The sequence below is a fragment of the Lepus europaeus genome, unplaced genomic scaffold, assembly GCF_033115175.1.
Source record: "Lepus europaeus isolate LE1 unplaced genomic scaffold, mLepTim1.pri SCAFFOLD_29, whole genome shotgun sequence".
Lineage (NCBI taxonomy): Eukaryota > Metazoa > Chordata > Mammalia > Lagomorpha > Leporidae > Lepus > Lepus europaeus.
In genome coordinates, this window is record NW_026909167.1 from 1,029,681 (window position 1) to 1,045,229 (window position 15,549).

A 15,549-nucleotide genomic window follows, 5' to 3' on the forward strand; every position below is an offset into this window, starting at 1 on the left:
ATTAGTGCAGCTACTGCAGAAAAGTGTAGACATTGCTTAAAAAACTAGAAATAGACCTGCCATATGTTCCAGCAATCCCACTACTGAGTATATACCCAAAACACTTGAATGCATTGTATTAGATACCTGTACTACCATGTTCATAGCAACACTGTTCACAATAGCCAAAATTTGAAACCAATAAAGATGTCTATCATCAGATGAGTGGATAAAGAAAATGTGGTATATATACACAATGGAATATTATATGGCTAATAAAAAAGAATGAAATTCTATATTTGTAGCAAAATGGATGCAACTGGAGGAAATAATGTTGAGCAAAATATGCCAGATCCAGAAAGACAAATACTGGTATGTTCCCCTTTATATGTGGAGGACCAATTGCTCCAAATATAGCTTTGTAGAACTTCATTTTATATGTTTGTCAAATCAATTGGTAAGAATGTTGTAGTACTATAGTTTTAATGACCTGTGATTACTTTAAAATTTACTGTATATAAGTGAAATGGACATTTTTCCATTAAATTATTGTTTATAGCCATTGTCTACATTCCCACTGAGTCTTTTTACTTAACTTCTTATTTGAAGTATTATACCTTTTTACTGTAATCTAATTTTAAAATGTCACCTCAAAAACTAAAAAAAAAAGGGAGGGAGAAGGAAAGAGGGTGGGGAGAAATGGGGAATTTTATATACAAATCACACTGAAATGTGTTTGAAAATGAGCTAAAAATTAAAAATAGGCATCAATTGTATTATACATTTGGCCCGTTTCTGTCTCTGTTTGTTGCAGTGTAGCATGGTTCTGTTTATTTGCGAGCCTATCTGCTACATCACCTCTATTCCAGGGCAGGCCATTTCAGAAAGTTCGTATGATTTCAGTAGCCTCAAGGGTGGTCCCTTTGGGTATGACAGTGTGGATCATCATAAATTTCCCCCAGAGTGGCTTCACTACTGGCCTTTTTATTATTGTTGCTATCTTTTCTAAACTGGATGATTTTTTTAAAGAAATCCCAGAAGAGTAACAACACTGGGTGGAGTTCCCAAGTTCTTAGTAAGAGTGGTGTTGGTAGGTCAAGCAAATCTTGTAATAGCTATCAGCAAGCAGTTGGGTGTAGAAATTCTTTTATCTTTATTTTTATTTTTTTATTTTTTTTTTGACAGGCAGAGTGGACAGTGAGAGAGAGACAGAGAGAAAGGTCTTCCTTTTACCATTGGTTCACCCTCCAATGACTGCCAGGGCTGGCACGCTGCGGCCGGCACACCGTGCTGATCCGAAGGCAGGAGCCAGGTGCTTCTCCTGGTCTCCCATGGGGTGCAGGGCCCAAGCACTTGGGCCATCCTCCACTGCACTCCCCGGCCATAGCAGAGAGCTGGCCTGGAAGAGGGGCAACCGGGACAGAATCCGGCGTCCCGATCGGGACTAGAACCCAGTGTGCCGGCGCCGCAAGGTGGAGGATTAGCCTATTGAGCCACAGCACAGCCAGAAATTCTTATATTAAGAGCTGTCGGAGCCAGCGTCATGGCTCACTTGGCTAATCCTCTGCCTGAGGCGCCGGAATCCCATGTGGGCACTGGGTATTCTCAGCTTAGGCTGGTTGAGCAGACCCAGGTTCAAAGGGTTCCAGGGTCCATGGTCCATGTTGGGGTCTTATCAGAATCGAGGAGGAAGCAGTCAGGCTCTGGCTCTTTTCTATATGGTGGACAAGAGAAGGTGGTTCCTTGTCAGAACTCCATGTCCATAGAAACTGTAATTATGTCATTTGAAGTCAGCTTGTCAGCTCTCTCTCATTAATTTCTCCTCCCAGGCAGTGAGCAGTGTCTAGGGTTCCTGCAGGTAGAACGCTCCCTACTGACCTTGTGTGGATGCCTTTCTGCTGTATGGACTCTGTGGTGAACAATTCATCTTTGTAATCCAATGATGCCCAAATGCTCTGACCTCTCCTCTTGTGTCCACTGGCAAAAGGGGTGGTGTAGCTCATCCCAAAGCTCTGGAGCTCTGCCTCCTCTGAAAAGTTTGCTGGCTCTGGTTAGCTTCATCAGCTTTGGTTTTGGAGTGTGCCTCTTTCAGGTCTTCTCTAATGTAAGTCAATGTGCGGTGCACCCTGATGGGCAGAATGAGGGCCAATGTGATGAGTTTCCTCACATCTTTTTACCCCAAAATGTTTTCACCTTCTATTTTCCAGCTCTCATTTTATCTAAGACCCAACCAAGTAGGTGCCATTAGGTACCAACCAAAAAAATCTGTGAAGGTATAAACCTTAGGAAACCTTCAAGGACACACACTGTTGCTATGTGCAACCATAGTTCCTTCTGAGCTTGTTACCTCCTTGAGGTATCCCTTTAAAGTATGAGTGCTTCCTGGGAGATTTGAGCATCTGCGTCCAACAGAGCCAGCTGCCACTGTTTATTTTTTGGAACCCACACTACAATTAATGTAAAAGGCTAACTGTCTTACAGAAGTAGCCTGCTTCCACGACAACCAGGTCTCTCCATGAAATACAAAGAGGTACCTGCCACTGATGGAGACTGTATGCTGACCCTAGTAAGTACTGTTAAGTGCTCCATCTATTTCCCAGAGATCATCCAACTTGGAATCCCTCTGTCCTTTATACAGATTCACACTTAGGTAGGTATATGGTTTGGGGAAGTTTGCTTGGCCTAAGGGAAGTGGCAGCCTTACTAGTGATGGTAATTTTGATTTGGAGAGAGGTAAAGACAGAGAGAGAGGTCTTCCATCCACTGGTTCACTCCCCAATTGGCCGCAACAGCTGGAGCTGTGCCGATCCAAAGCTCAGAGCCAGGAGCTTCTTCCATGTCTCCCACGTGGATGCAGGGGCCCAAGCACTTGTACCATCTTCTACTGCTTTCCCAGGACATAGCAGAGAGCTGGATCGGTAGAAGAGCAACCAGGACTAGAACCGGTGCCCATATGGGATGCTGGCACCTCAGGCCAAGGCTTGAACCCACTGCGCCACAGTGCCGGCCCCAAGAGGACTTATATTTGTTAAGAGCCTCCCTGAGAAACAGCAAAGTGAACCCAATACCTAAATTCAGTCCCCTCCAGACTTGCCAAGTCATCATGACATATACCCTCTGCCACAATGACAACTCAATCCAACACCCCCAGCTGATCTTTAGCCTCATCTAATGTTTCCACTGACAATCTGCCTGGGATGTTATGAGGCAGGTTGGTGGTAACAATGTAGGATGGGCAGCCTTACCAGCCATAAAAATCCATGCTAGCACAGTCTGTGTGGACCAGGGTCCAAAGCCTCTTCTGTGGGTTACTTCCGTCTTTCACACTAACTTTATGAGATTCTTCGAAGAGGCACGCTGTTTTCATTGCATATTATGGCAACCTGGGTTAGGTGGATGCTGTTCTCCACAAGAGACACTCCATACAGCCAGGGAACCTGATTTCCATCTGATACTTGGGCCAGATCTGTAAGGAGAGTCTGGGCCTTAGAACAAGAAAGAGAAGGTGTCTCTCTCTCCACACTAGAAAAAACATCTCCTTGCCCCTTCCCTCTTGTCTTTTCCAGCAATTTTTTTGAGGTTATCGGGAAAGCAGAGGGTGCATTATCTCAATCATTATCATGAGGACATTGTGCTGCCTTTTCTCTAGAGGACATCAGTCTCCACCAGGTCCTCCACCCCCTCTGCAGTCCAAGATCCTCTTGTCCAAACATCCTGATGAGAAGCAGTAACCCCAACACATTCTTGGGGTAGGAAGCACTGGTTCAGCAGGATGGCACCTCATCCTTCAGAGTCTGGGGATGGGTGGGAGTTTAAACTTCCTTTCTTTTAGTCTCTTGGAAGTAATGCTTTAACCATGTTTAGCCCAAGGATTAGGATATCACTCTGGGGGAGGGGCTAGAATAATGACATCCATAACAGCATGATTATCCCAAGAGCAGAGGCATGCTAGTTGTTTGCAGAGGATCTCCCCCAACTGTTTAGGAGAATGACATCAGCCTGCCATGTCTGCCTCCCTGGATCCACTGCCTATCATGGGAGCCCCTAAGGATAAGGACATCCCTTCATCTCAGGGTACCCCATATCACTGATTCAATATGGGAAACATCTCTTGCTCTAGAGTATTATGGAGTAGTCCACTCTCAATCCAAACTATACCCTCCTTTCCTTTTTCTATCTAAGCCTATGGGTCTTACAACATCCACTGCCTGCCTAGTGAGTGTCTCCAGCAGTGGGCTAACCTCTATCCTAGGCAACTCTATGTTTCTAACCCCTAAAAGTAGTCTCTATTTTTGAGACATTATTCCCTTAGTTTCTGTAAGTTCTTTTTCCAGGTCATAAGGCTAGCTAATAAATGAGTGCCCCAGTGCCCAGCATTGCAGTTTAGTAGGCTAGACCTTCAACTCAGCACCAGCATCCCACATGGGTGCCAGTTTGTGTCCTGGGTGCTTCTCTTCTGATCCAGCTCTCTGCTGTGGCCTGGGAAAGCAGTGGAAGATGGCCCAGGTGCTTGGGCCTCTGCACCCACTTAGGAGACCCAGAAGAAGCTCCTGGCTCCTGGCTTCAGATCTGCCCAGGCTAGGAAAGCAGCAGAAGATGGCCCAAGTGCTTGGGCTCCTGTACCCATGTGGGAGACCACGAAGAAGCTCTGGGCTCCTGGCTTTGGCCTGGCCTAGCCCTGGCAGTATATTGTGACCATTTGGGAAGTGAACCAGCAGATGGAAGATATTTTCTCTCTCTCATCCACCTCCTCCTTTCTAAATCTGCCCTTTAAATAAATTTTTAAAACTATTTTTAATATGGAAATATTGCTTTCTGAGCACTAGCCCCTAATAACCTAAAGACCTCCCACTAGACTCAGCTTCCAGATGCCATAGTTAGATAAAATCTCCACCCTTAATTCATTAACCATTAACATTCAACTTTGGAGTTTAAACATCTGCATGAGTTTGAGAAGCCAAATCCTGTTCAAGCCCTAATATCTCCTAAGTTGAAGAATGTAAGACCAACACCAACCATGAACAAACTGGAAAGGAAATTAGGAAAATAATTCCATTTATAATAGCATCAATGATAATAAAAGACTAAGAAATAAACTTAGCCAGAGGATGAAAACTACAAAAGATTGCTGAAGGAAATTAAAGAAGACAGAAATAAATACATCAGAATATTTAATGTTAAGACATCCATACCACCAGAGCAATCTACAAATTCAACATAATTTCCATTAAAATCCCAATATTTTTACAGAAATATAAAAATGATTCCTAAAATTCACATGGAGGGGCAGACATTGGCTTAGTAGTTAAGACTCCTGCATCCCATACTGAAGTGACTGAGCTGAGTTTGCTAACCACCTCTTTTTTTTTTTTTTTTTACAGGCAGAGTTAGATAGTGAGAGAGAGAGACAGAAAGAAATAAAGGTCTTTCTTCTGTTGGTTCACCCCCAAAATGGCCGCTATGGCCGGCATGCTGCACCAATCCGAAGCCAGGAACCAAGTGCTTCTCCTGGTCTCCCATGCGGGTGCAGGGGCCCAAGCACTTGGGCCATCCTCCATTGCCTTTCCGGGTCACAGCAGAGAGCTGGACTGGAAGAGGAGCAACCGGGACTAGAACCCGGTGTGCCGGTGCCGCAGGCGGAGGATTAGCCTAGTGAGCTGCGGCACTGGCCAGAGAACTGCCTCTTGCTCCTGACTTCAGCTGCCTGCTAATGAAGATTCTAGGATGCAGCAGTGATGGGTCAAGTAACTGGGCTCCTGCCCTCCATCCACGTGGGAAACATAGATTGAGTCACTGACTCCCAGCTTTGGCATTGGCCCAGACCTACCCATCATGGTCACTTAGAGAGTGAACCAGTGGGTGGGGGAGAGCTCTCCATCTCTCTTTGTCTTTCTCAGTCTATCCATCTGTGTCTCATAAACAAAAATTTAAAGATTCATTAAGAGTCTTAAAAGACCTTAACTAGCTAAAATAATTTCAAAAATAATAAAGTTGGAGGTCTGATATTTCTGGATATCAGGACTTACTACAAAGTTACAGCAACCAAAACAATGTGGTAGTGACCTAAAGATATACCTACACACTAATGAAATAGTTCATTTAACATGAGTTTCATGTGATACGAATTTCACCTTGATTTTTAAGAGTAAAGTGAAATAGAATTTTAAGATATCATAAGCAATGAATAATTAGCCCTTTTGGAAAAGAACTTAAAATTGAATATTTTATCAAAAATGTAGAAGGTTATCAATACTCCATACTATAATTTTAGTAATACATGAAAGTTACAAAGGGGTTAATAGAATATATAAATAGCTCCTGAAAAATACGCAACATGGTAAAAAATGGGGAAAAGCTTGGGCAAAAGTACAGAAAAGTAATTCCTATCATGGCATGGACACTGAAAATCTCAGATACATAGCTCAACATTTAAAAGGACAGGATAACTGCTGCTATTAAAAAGATAATGTTATAACTTCAAGTAGTTTTAATATTGTTCAGCAATAGGGAAAAAAAGTACAATCTTCCCTAATTAATCTCTTTTTCACCCCTTATTTTTAATTTTTTCTCAAGCTCAGCTAGAAAAGAAACTGTGTTATCACCATCACTCCCTTCTTCAGAATCTTTGAGAATGGAATGGTCATGATTCAGAAAACAGTAGGAAAGATGTACACTACTAATCTTTTTCCTTGGAAACATCTCATGCAATTTCACATACCAATGTTTATATGAGAAAAGTGCTTCCCATGTCCATGTAATATTATAAACCAAAAAACTCCATCCAATCTAAGGATGAATATGAATATCTGAACAATTTAATAAAAAGTAATGACATCAAGGCATGGAGTGTATTTCCAAATATAATAAGAGCAATGTACAAATGAAATGGAACAGCTAACAACTTTTACACAAATACATCTAAAGAAGAGTAACAATCTTTATGACATGTCTATCTGAACTTTATTCTTTGTTGTAGTACTTTCAGAGCTAAAATTAATTGTTTTAAGTGTCATCAAAAACACAAAACATGGAGGCTACTGTTGTGGTGCAATGGATAAAGTTGTCACCAGTGACACCATACGTGCACTGGTTAGAGTCCCAGCTGCTCCACTTCAAATCCAGCTCCCTGCTAAAGTGCCTGGAAAAGAGCCTGGGAGATGGCACATGTCCATGTGCCCCTGCCACCCACATGAGAGACCCAAAAGAAGCTCCTGGTTCCTGGCTTCAGATTAGCCCAGCTCCAGCCATTGTGCCCATTTGGGGAGTGAACCAGCGGATGGAAGATTCTCTGTCTTTACCTCTCTCTGTGTATAACCCTGCTTTTCCAATATATAAATAAATAAATCTTAAAACACACACACACACTAGCCAGCACTGTGGCTCAACTGGCTAATCCTCCGCCTTGCAGCGCCGGCACACCGGGTTCTAGTCCTGGTCGGGGCGCCGGATTCTGTCCCGGTTGCCCCTCTTCCAGGCCAGCTCTCTGCTATGGCCCAGGAGTGCAGTGGAGAATGGCCCAAGTCCTTGGGCCCTGCACCCCATGGGAGACCAGGAGAAGCACCTGGCTCTTGCCTTCAGATCAGCGCTGTGTGCCGGCCACAGCACGCGGGCTGCGGCGGCCACTGGAGGGTGAACCAACGGCAAAGGAAGACCTTTCTCTCTGTCTCTCTCTCTCACTGTCCACTCAAAAATAACACACACACACACACACACACAAAATGAATATTCAGAAACAACAATATATTTTCACATGTCCAATATTTAAAGTACTACCCTGATATGAAAACCAGACACAAAAATAGAAAACTACAGGCCAATATCCTTGATGAACAAAGGTACAAAAATCTTCAACAAAATACTAGCTAACCAAAAGATTATTCACCATGATCAAGTGGGATTCATACTGGGATGCAAGGATGGTTTAACATACACAAGCCAGGGCCAGCACTGTGGCTCAGCAGGTTAAAGCTCTGCAACACCGGCATCCCATATGGGCTCCGGTTTGAGTTCTGGATGCTCCACTTCTGATCCAGCTCTCTGCTGAGTCCTGGAAAAGCAGTGGAAGATGGCCCAAGTCCTTGGGCCCCTATACCTGTGTGGAAGACCTGGAAGAAGCTCCTGGCTCCTGGCTTCGGATCAACTCAGTTCTGGCCATTGCAGTAATTTGGGGAGTGAACTGGTGGATGGAAGACTTTCTCTCTCTCTCTCTCTCTCTCTCTCTCTCTTTCTCTCTCTGTGTAACTGTCTTTCAAAAACTAAATAATAGTTGAAAATATATAGATATATATACAAGTCAATAACATGATACACATCAACAGAATGAAGGACAAAAATCATGTGATCACCTCAATATTTGCAGAAAAGGCATTTGACAAAATTTGATAAAACTGAACAAACAGGTACAGAAGAAACATCTCAACATCGTAACAAAGAAAAGCCAAAGGCTTTCTGAGATCTGGACCAATACAAAGATGCCCACTTTCACCACATTTATTCAGTACTGGAAGTCATAACCACAACAATTAGGCAAGAGAAAGAATTAAAAGGCATCTAACTTGGAGAGAAGGAAATCAAGTTGTTACTGTTTATAGATGTCAATCTGAGGTATAGGAAGCCTCGTAGTTTCCACTAAGAAAATACTGGAACTGATGAACAAATTAGCAAAGCTGCAGGATACAATGTCAACATACAAAAGTCAGTAGAGTTGTTATACACCAGTAATGAGTCATCTGAAAGACATGAGATAGTCCTATTTCTACTAGCTACAAATAACTACCTCAGTAAATTTGACTGAAGAGGTGAAACATCATATAATGAAAGCTGTAAAATATGAGATAAATTCAAGTGAACACAAATAAATGGAAAGATATCTCACATTCATGCATTAGAAGAATCAAAATCATTAAAATGTTTGTTCTACCCAAAAGAGTTTACAGATTTGGTAATCCTTATCAAAATACCAATGTCATTTTTCATAGAATTGAAAAAAAAAAAAAAACACTACCACAAATTGCGCAACACCAGCATCCCATAAGAGTACCAGTTCATGTCCCAGCTGTTCCACTTTCAATCCAGCTTCCTGATCGAAGCCTGGGAAAGCCAGAAGATGGACCAAGTGTTTGGATCCCCGCTACCAACATGGGAGATTCAGATAAAGCTCCTGGCTCCTGGCTTTGGCCTGGCTCATCTCTAGCTGTTGTGGCCATCTGGGCAGTGAACCAGCGCATGGAAGATCTCTCAGTGTCTCTCTCCCCCTCTCTCTGTAACTCTGTCATTCAAATAAATAAATAAATCTTTAAAAACAAAACCAAAAAACCACAACAGTCTGCAATAAATAATGCTGGGAAAATTGGATATCCACAAACCAAAGAATGAAATCAGACCCCTATCTATCAACATACACAAAAATCAGCTCACAGTGGATTACTATCTTAAATGTGAGACTTGAAACCATGAAGTCACTAAAGGAAAAAATTGGCATGGGAAAGGATTTGGGGGCTCTCACTCCAAAAACCACAAAAACTAACAGCAAATATAAACGAGGTTTCATAAAAATAAAAATCTGTACAGCACAGGAAACAACAGAGTAAAGAGATAACCTCTAGAATGGGAGAACATATTTGTAAGGTATGCATTTGCCAATCTTTTGCTGAGGATTTCTGCATCTATTTCATGAGAGATGCTGGTCTACAGTTTTCTTTAGTAATGAATTCCCAGTTTTGTGCTTGGGTAATGTTAACCTCATAGAGTGAGTCAAGAAGTCTTTTTTTCTGCTTCTATCTTCTGTAATGGATTGTAGAGAATATGTATAATTTTCTTTAAATATTTGATAGAATTAACCAGGGAATCCATCAAGACTTTCTATTTTGGAACATTAATTATTGACTCAATTTCAAAAGGCCTTTAGATTATCTATGTTTTGCTCCACTTCCAATACAGATCCCTGCTAATGCACCTGGGAAATCAATTGAAGATGGCCCAAAGGAGATCTTCAAGAAGCTCCTGGCTCCTGGCTTTGTTCTGGCCCAGTCCCAGCTATTGCAGCCATTTGGAGAGTGAACCAGCAGATACAAGACTTCTCTGTCTCTCTTCCTCTCTCTGTAACTCTGTTGTTCAAATAAATAAAAAATCTTTAAAAGAAAAAAAAAAAAGAATGCCCTTTCAATGGGAATTTACAGTGTGTTGCCCTTATGATGGGGTTTCATTCACTTAACAAACTTAGGAGATTTTTTTTATTCACTGGGATGTTTCTATTAATTGCTGAGTAGTAGTGTACTGTGCATATAAATCACAATTTGTTTATTCTTTCACCAGTTGATGAACCTTAGGGTTTTTCCAAGTATCTGGCTATTATCCATAAAGTTCCTATACACATTCATGCATAAGCCTTTATGTGAATATTGTGGTCACTCTGTAGAAGTAAATTTGCCAAGTTTAGATGTTGAGATTGAGGATGCCAGCTTACCCAAAGGTGTGACAAAAGGGGAAGAGAGGTGTGAAGCCTAAAATATCTGCAGCAAACACACAAAAAGTAAGCTAGACTTTTTTGCATTGTACATATATTTTTATGTGCAAATGAGTAGGAAGGGAATTGTTGGTTTGTATGGTAAATGTATATTTAACTTATAAGAAACGGCCAAAGTTTTCTGAAGTGGTTATACTGTTCTGCACTCCCATCAGCCAAGTAAGAGTTATAATTGCTCCACATCTTTACCAGTATTGTGTTTTCCCTTTCAAACTGTACCTGAGTTGAGGCCCACACTGTAGCATTAACAGGTTAAGCCACTGCCTATAGCATCCTAACGGTTCAAGTCCTGGCCCCTCCATTTCCAATCCAGCTCCCTGCTAATGTGCCTAGGAAAGCAGTGGAAGATGGCCCAAGTACATGGGCCCCTGCACCTACACGGGAGACCTGGATGAAACTTTGGCTCCTGGCTTCAGCCTGGCCTAGCCCTGGACATCATGGCCATTTGGGGAGTGAACCACAGTACATGGAAGACCTTCTCTCTTTCTCTCTCTCTCTCTCTCTCCCTCTCTCTCTCTCTCTCTCTGCTTCTGCTTCTCCCTCTCTGTAATTCCACCTTTCAAATAAATAAATAAATGAATCTTTATTTTTTTTTACCTGGGGCTGGCACGATAGCACAGCAGGTTACGCTGATGTTTGTTGACACTGGCATCCCATATCAGAGTACCGGTTTGAGTCCTGCTTCCGATTCACCTCCCTGGTAATGTGCCTGGGAAAGCAATGGATGATGGTCCAAGCACTTGGGTTCTTGCCACCTGGATGAGATTCTTGGCTCCTGGCTTCAAAGCCTGGGACAGACCTGGCTGAGGTGGTCATCTGGGGAGTGAACCAGTAGATGGAAGATATTTCACCCTCTCTCTGTCAAGTAGATAAAAGTAAATAAACATTTAAAAATAAGATTAAAAATTAGCTGTAATAGTAATTGTGGCTTTACTTTGTACTTCCCCAGTGACTAATGATACTGAGCATTTTTCAGGTGCTTATTTGCCACTCACACATCTTCTCTTAATATCTGGGGAAACTCTCAACTCTGTTCAATTTCATTTTAATGGTTATAGAATTATTCAGGTTTCCTACCCTTCTTATAGATTATTTTATAGGAGTTTATCCAGGTCATCCAAATTAAAAATTTATTGGAATAAAATTATTCATAATTTTACCTTTTTTTCTTAATTATTGCAAGATAATTAATGTACTCTTCTATATTCATAATGTTACCTTTTTGTGCTCACTTTAAGGTCATTAGTTTTGCTAGGGGAAGTAGCTTCAGAAATCAGAGATGCAAGGGCCTGGCACACTCTCCAGGTACTTCCTGACCAGGCAGGGAGTACTGCACCTCAAAGACCATGTCCTGGTCAGAACCAGCTGCTAGACTCAGCAGACACCTTGAGGAAGATTTACGGGTGGTCCCAGAGCTTCCTGTGTTCCTATTAAGACACCTCCACCCCCAACCCTTACAAGATTGCCACATTCCCCAAAGGAGGGAATTCCTAGCACTGCACATATTCTTGTATAAAGGCAGCAACGCAGGTATGACTCTCCCCTAATGGCAGAGCTGACACATTTCCCAAGGAAGATGGGGCTGGACATGACCAGCCCCTTTCCCTAAGAACTGCTCCTGTGTCCCTCAGGCAGGCCTGTAAACTCAACATTCCTTGTGATGTTCAATCCCTTCACCATGTTTTCAGCAAAAAACCCTATAATCCCTACCTAACATTTCCCTTCATCTGAATGTAACAGCTCTTATTTTTTTTGCCGTGTTGTACAGATGTCTAACAACTACTTCTCTTTTGTCTTCTTCTCCTGCCCTCAGTGCCATCTCTGGAGTGCCTCAGTCTGGTCATCTTAACACTTGAGTTCAGCATTTCAGAACATGCTATGATGAACTAGAAGAGCAGTGCCCTCAACCCACCGGTTTCAAGAGCTAAATGAATGACATGGGCAAGACTGTGTCAAGTCTTGGTAACACAGGATATAGCTGCCTATGGTAGGCATATAACTGTCCTTAAAGGACAAGTATAGAAGATGGGCATTTGGTGCAGTGGTCAAGTTGCTTGAGATATCCATAATCCACTTGAGTCCTGGCTATACTTCTGATCCCAGCTTCCTCCTAATGCACAACTTGAGAGGCAGCAGGTGATAGCTCAAATCAGCTCTAAAATACTGATGATGCCTTAGTTACAAGGAGCAGGAAAGATTAAATGAAAATATCCAAAATCAGAAATGCTCCAAAATCTGGAACTTTCTGAAGGCCAAAAGGATGCCATAAGTAGAAAATATCACACCTGACCTCTGATGTTTTAACATACACAAATTTTGTTTCATGCATAAAATTATTTAAAGCACTTATATAAAACAATTACTGGGCCTTGAATACAAAGTATATATGAAACAAATCCATTTTCTGTTTAATCTCGGGTCCTAACACCAACATAACTCATTATGTATATGCATATGTTCTAAAATCAGAAAAAAAAATCCAGTATAAATCCAATATCCAAAACACTTCTGGTCCCAAGCACTTTGGATCATGGATACTCAACCTGTACTATTCAGGAAATGGGGCTCCCTCCCTTCTACCCTTTTCCATCTATGTCTGGGTGATATAAGAAATGGCCACATGAGACCTACATGACATTTGCCAAAAACTACTGTTGAACAAATGTCTTTTACATTGAATAGCAGCCGTTTTCACCAGGAAAAAAAAGTCCTCTTATGATGATTTCATGTGTTTTCTCATATCAGACAAGGGATATATGGTACACATCCTATTATCCTTTTTTTCCTCAGCTGCCAAGAAGCTCAGAATAAAATTTGTGGTCAAATAATGATATGAAAACAAATGGACATAATACCACAGAAAACATACTAAAGACCATAAAGAAGGCCTTTTGGAGCAATATAGGGCTTGGGAAATAAAGTGGACAGAATGAAGAAGGCTGGAGTTCTATTTTTCCTACTGGACCAAGAGCTCCTTGGGGAATAGTTATGGCTTTTATTCACCTCTGTATGCACTCTGTGCTGAGAGTAGAGCCTTTTACACATAGTCAGGAAAAGAGAAGTCAGAATGGATGGAAACAGAAATATCAGCTAGGAGAAGGGAGGCTAAGAGCGTCTGAATCCCAGGACCATGCAGGCTGCCCAACTCTCACCAGGAGTTCAACCACTCGACCAATGCATAAAATCACAACACCTTTGCGGGGCCACTATGCCATCATCTGAGTATTTCATTGTGAGGAAAAGAGAATGCCCCAAAGGGAATCTGAGAAACCTGTGCTGCAAGTGTTATACTGTAAGGTAGGACACATAGACCTGCTGGGGCCAGCAGAGGGGCCCTTACCCAAAATGTCCACTTCTTCCCTGGACTTCTTGGCCCTTAGCTCATAGGTGGAGATAATCAGCTGCATGCCATTGTCATTTCGGTGCATAACAATCAATCTGGATGCCTCATCAGGGGCCCAGCAGGCATGGAAACTCAGCTGGATGGAGAGGGTGGTAGAGGCAGGAGTCTCATCTTCAGATGGGAACAGCAGAGACGGTGTGTAGAATACCTGGGGGAACACCCTGCGTGGTCACATGGCTGCTGAGGGACTGGTTTCCCAAACTCAAAGCATATGGAAACACCATCTCTCATGCCCACACCCACCTCACTGGGCTTGCAGGGCAGCCCAGGCTCCCGGCACATCCTTTCCAGATCAGGCCTGGACCAGTGGTTTTCTGAGGTTGATCCCAGCCCACATCTGGTTCCACTGGAAACACAGGCCAGGCTGGCCCCAGTGAAGTCAGTACAGAGGTGAACCAAGTATGAGATTTCTGCTTTTGAATAGGTGTGGTCACTGTTCTGCTGTTACCCCAGTGTTTTCCTGCATTTGTCCTTCCTCTCTCCAAGGCCCTCCTCTTGGCCCCAGGATGGACTTCCTGTGGCCTCTCTGCACTGGCTGCTCTTCCTTGGCCGCTCAGCCCCTCAGCTCAGGTCCTTACTCTCTCTGTCCTCCTCCTTTACAGACCACAGCCAGCAGTCTGCTGTCTACCATGCTATAATAGCTCATTCAGGGCCTGTCACTCAAAAGGTGCCTCATCTCCTGCCATTGACTAGGTGTCTCTGCCTACAAGTGGTCAGGTCTCTGAGTCACGGGTAGACAGGGGATGAGGCACCCACTCACAAATGCTTCCTTCTACATGTCACCAGGATCATCTCCACACCCGACCTGCCCACTCCCACCCTCACCCTCACAGAAGCTCTGTCAAGCAGTTCCTGAGTGTTTCCACCAGGATGTCCCTATGGCCCCAAACTGTTCAAAATGGAGCCTTGCCCAAACAGCTCAGGCTGTGGGCCATGAGCCAGGTCCCAGGAGTGCACTCTGCTGTGAGGAACAGACCCAGGCAAGGGGCAGAATGTGACTCGCAGTGAGCAGCACTCAACCAAGCCGCACGTGCCAGGCTGTGGAGTCAAGCTGCCTTGAACCCACATCTCACAGCCTTGTCCTCCTCCCATGAAGCCAGGATCCACAGGTAGACAGCTAAGCAAGCACTGACCTTTGGGTACGGGTGTGAATTCTGTGTGGATACATACACCCACTTGCAGTCAGAAGAGTACATGAGCTTTATGGGGCTGTTGGGAAATGCAGTCACCTTGGAGACCAGTTGCAGCTGAGGCAGCACCAAGAGTATAGAGGTTACCTTCAGCACAGGCCACCTGCAACAGGAAACAACCCAACCTGGTTAACTGGCTCTAAGTAACAGGAGAAAGAACTGGTGTCCTACTGCACAATTGAATGATTATAGATAATAATATACTGTATATCTGAGGGGCTCAAAAATTTCATGGAAAAATATAATTGACAGATAAGTTTATTTTGGTGCCAAAAATCTGAATTCTATGTATATAAGAAGTCTTAGAAAAGTTCACAAAATGCAGGTTATGAATAAACAATACACAGGGGCCAGTGTTGTGGTGCAGAATAAACCACTACCTGCAACACTGGTACCCCATATGAGTACTGGTATGAGTCCCAGCTGTTCCACTTCTTATCAAACTCCCCACT

At 43.0% G+C, this 15,549-nt stretch overlaps 1 pseudogene; it reads right to left on the reverse strand.

Moving 5' to 3' along the window:
- LOC133754733 (F-box/WD repeat-containing protein 12-like) overlaps positions 1 to 15,549 on the reverse strand; it is a 177,697-nt pseudogene that overhangs the window by 146,706 nt on the left and 15,442 nt on the right.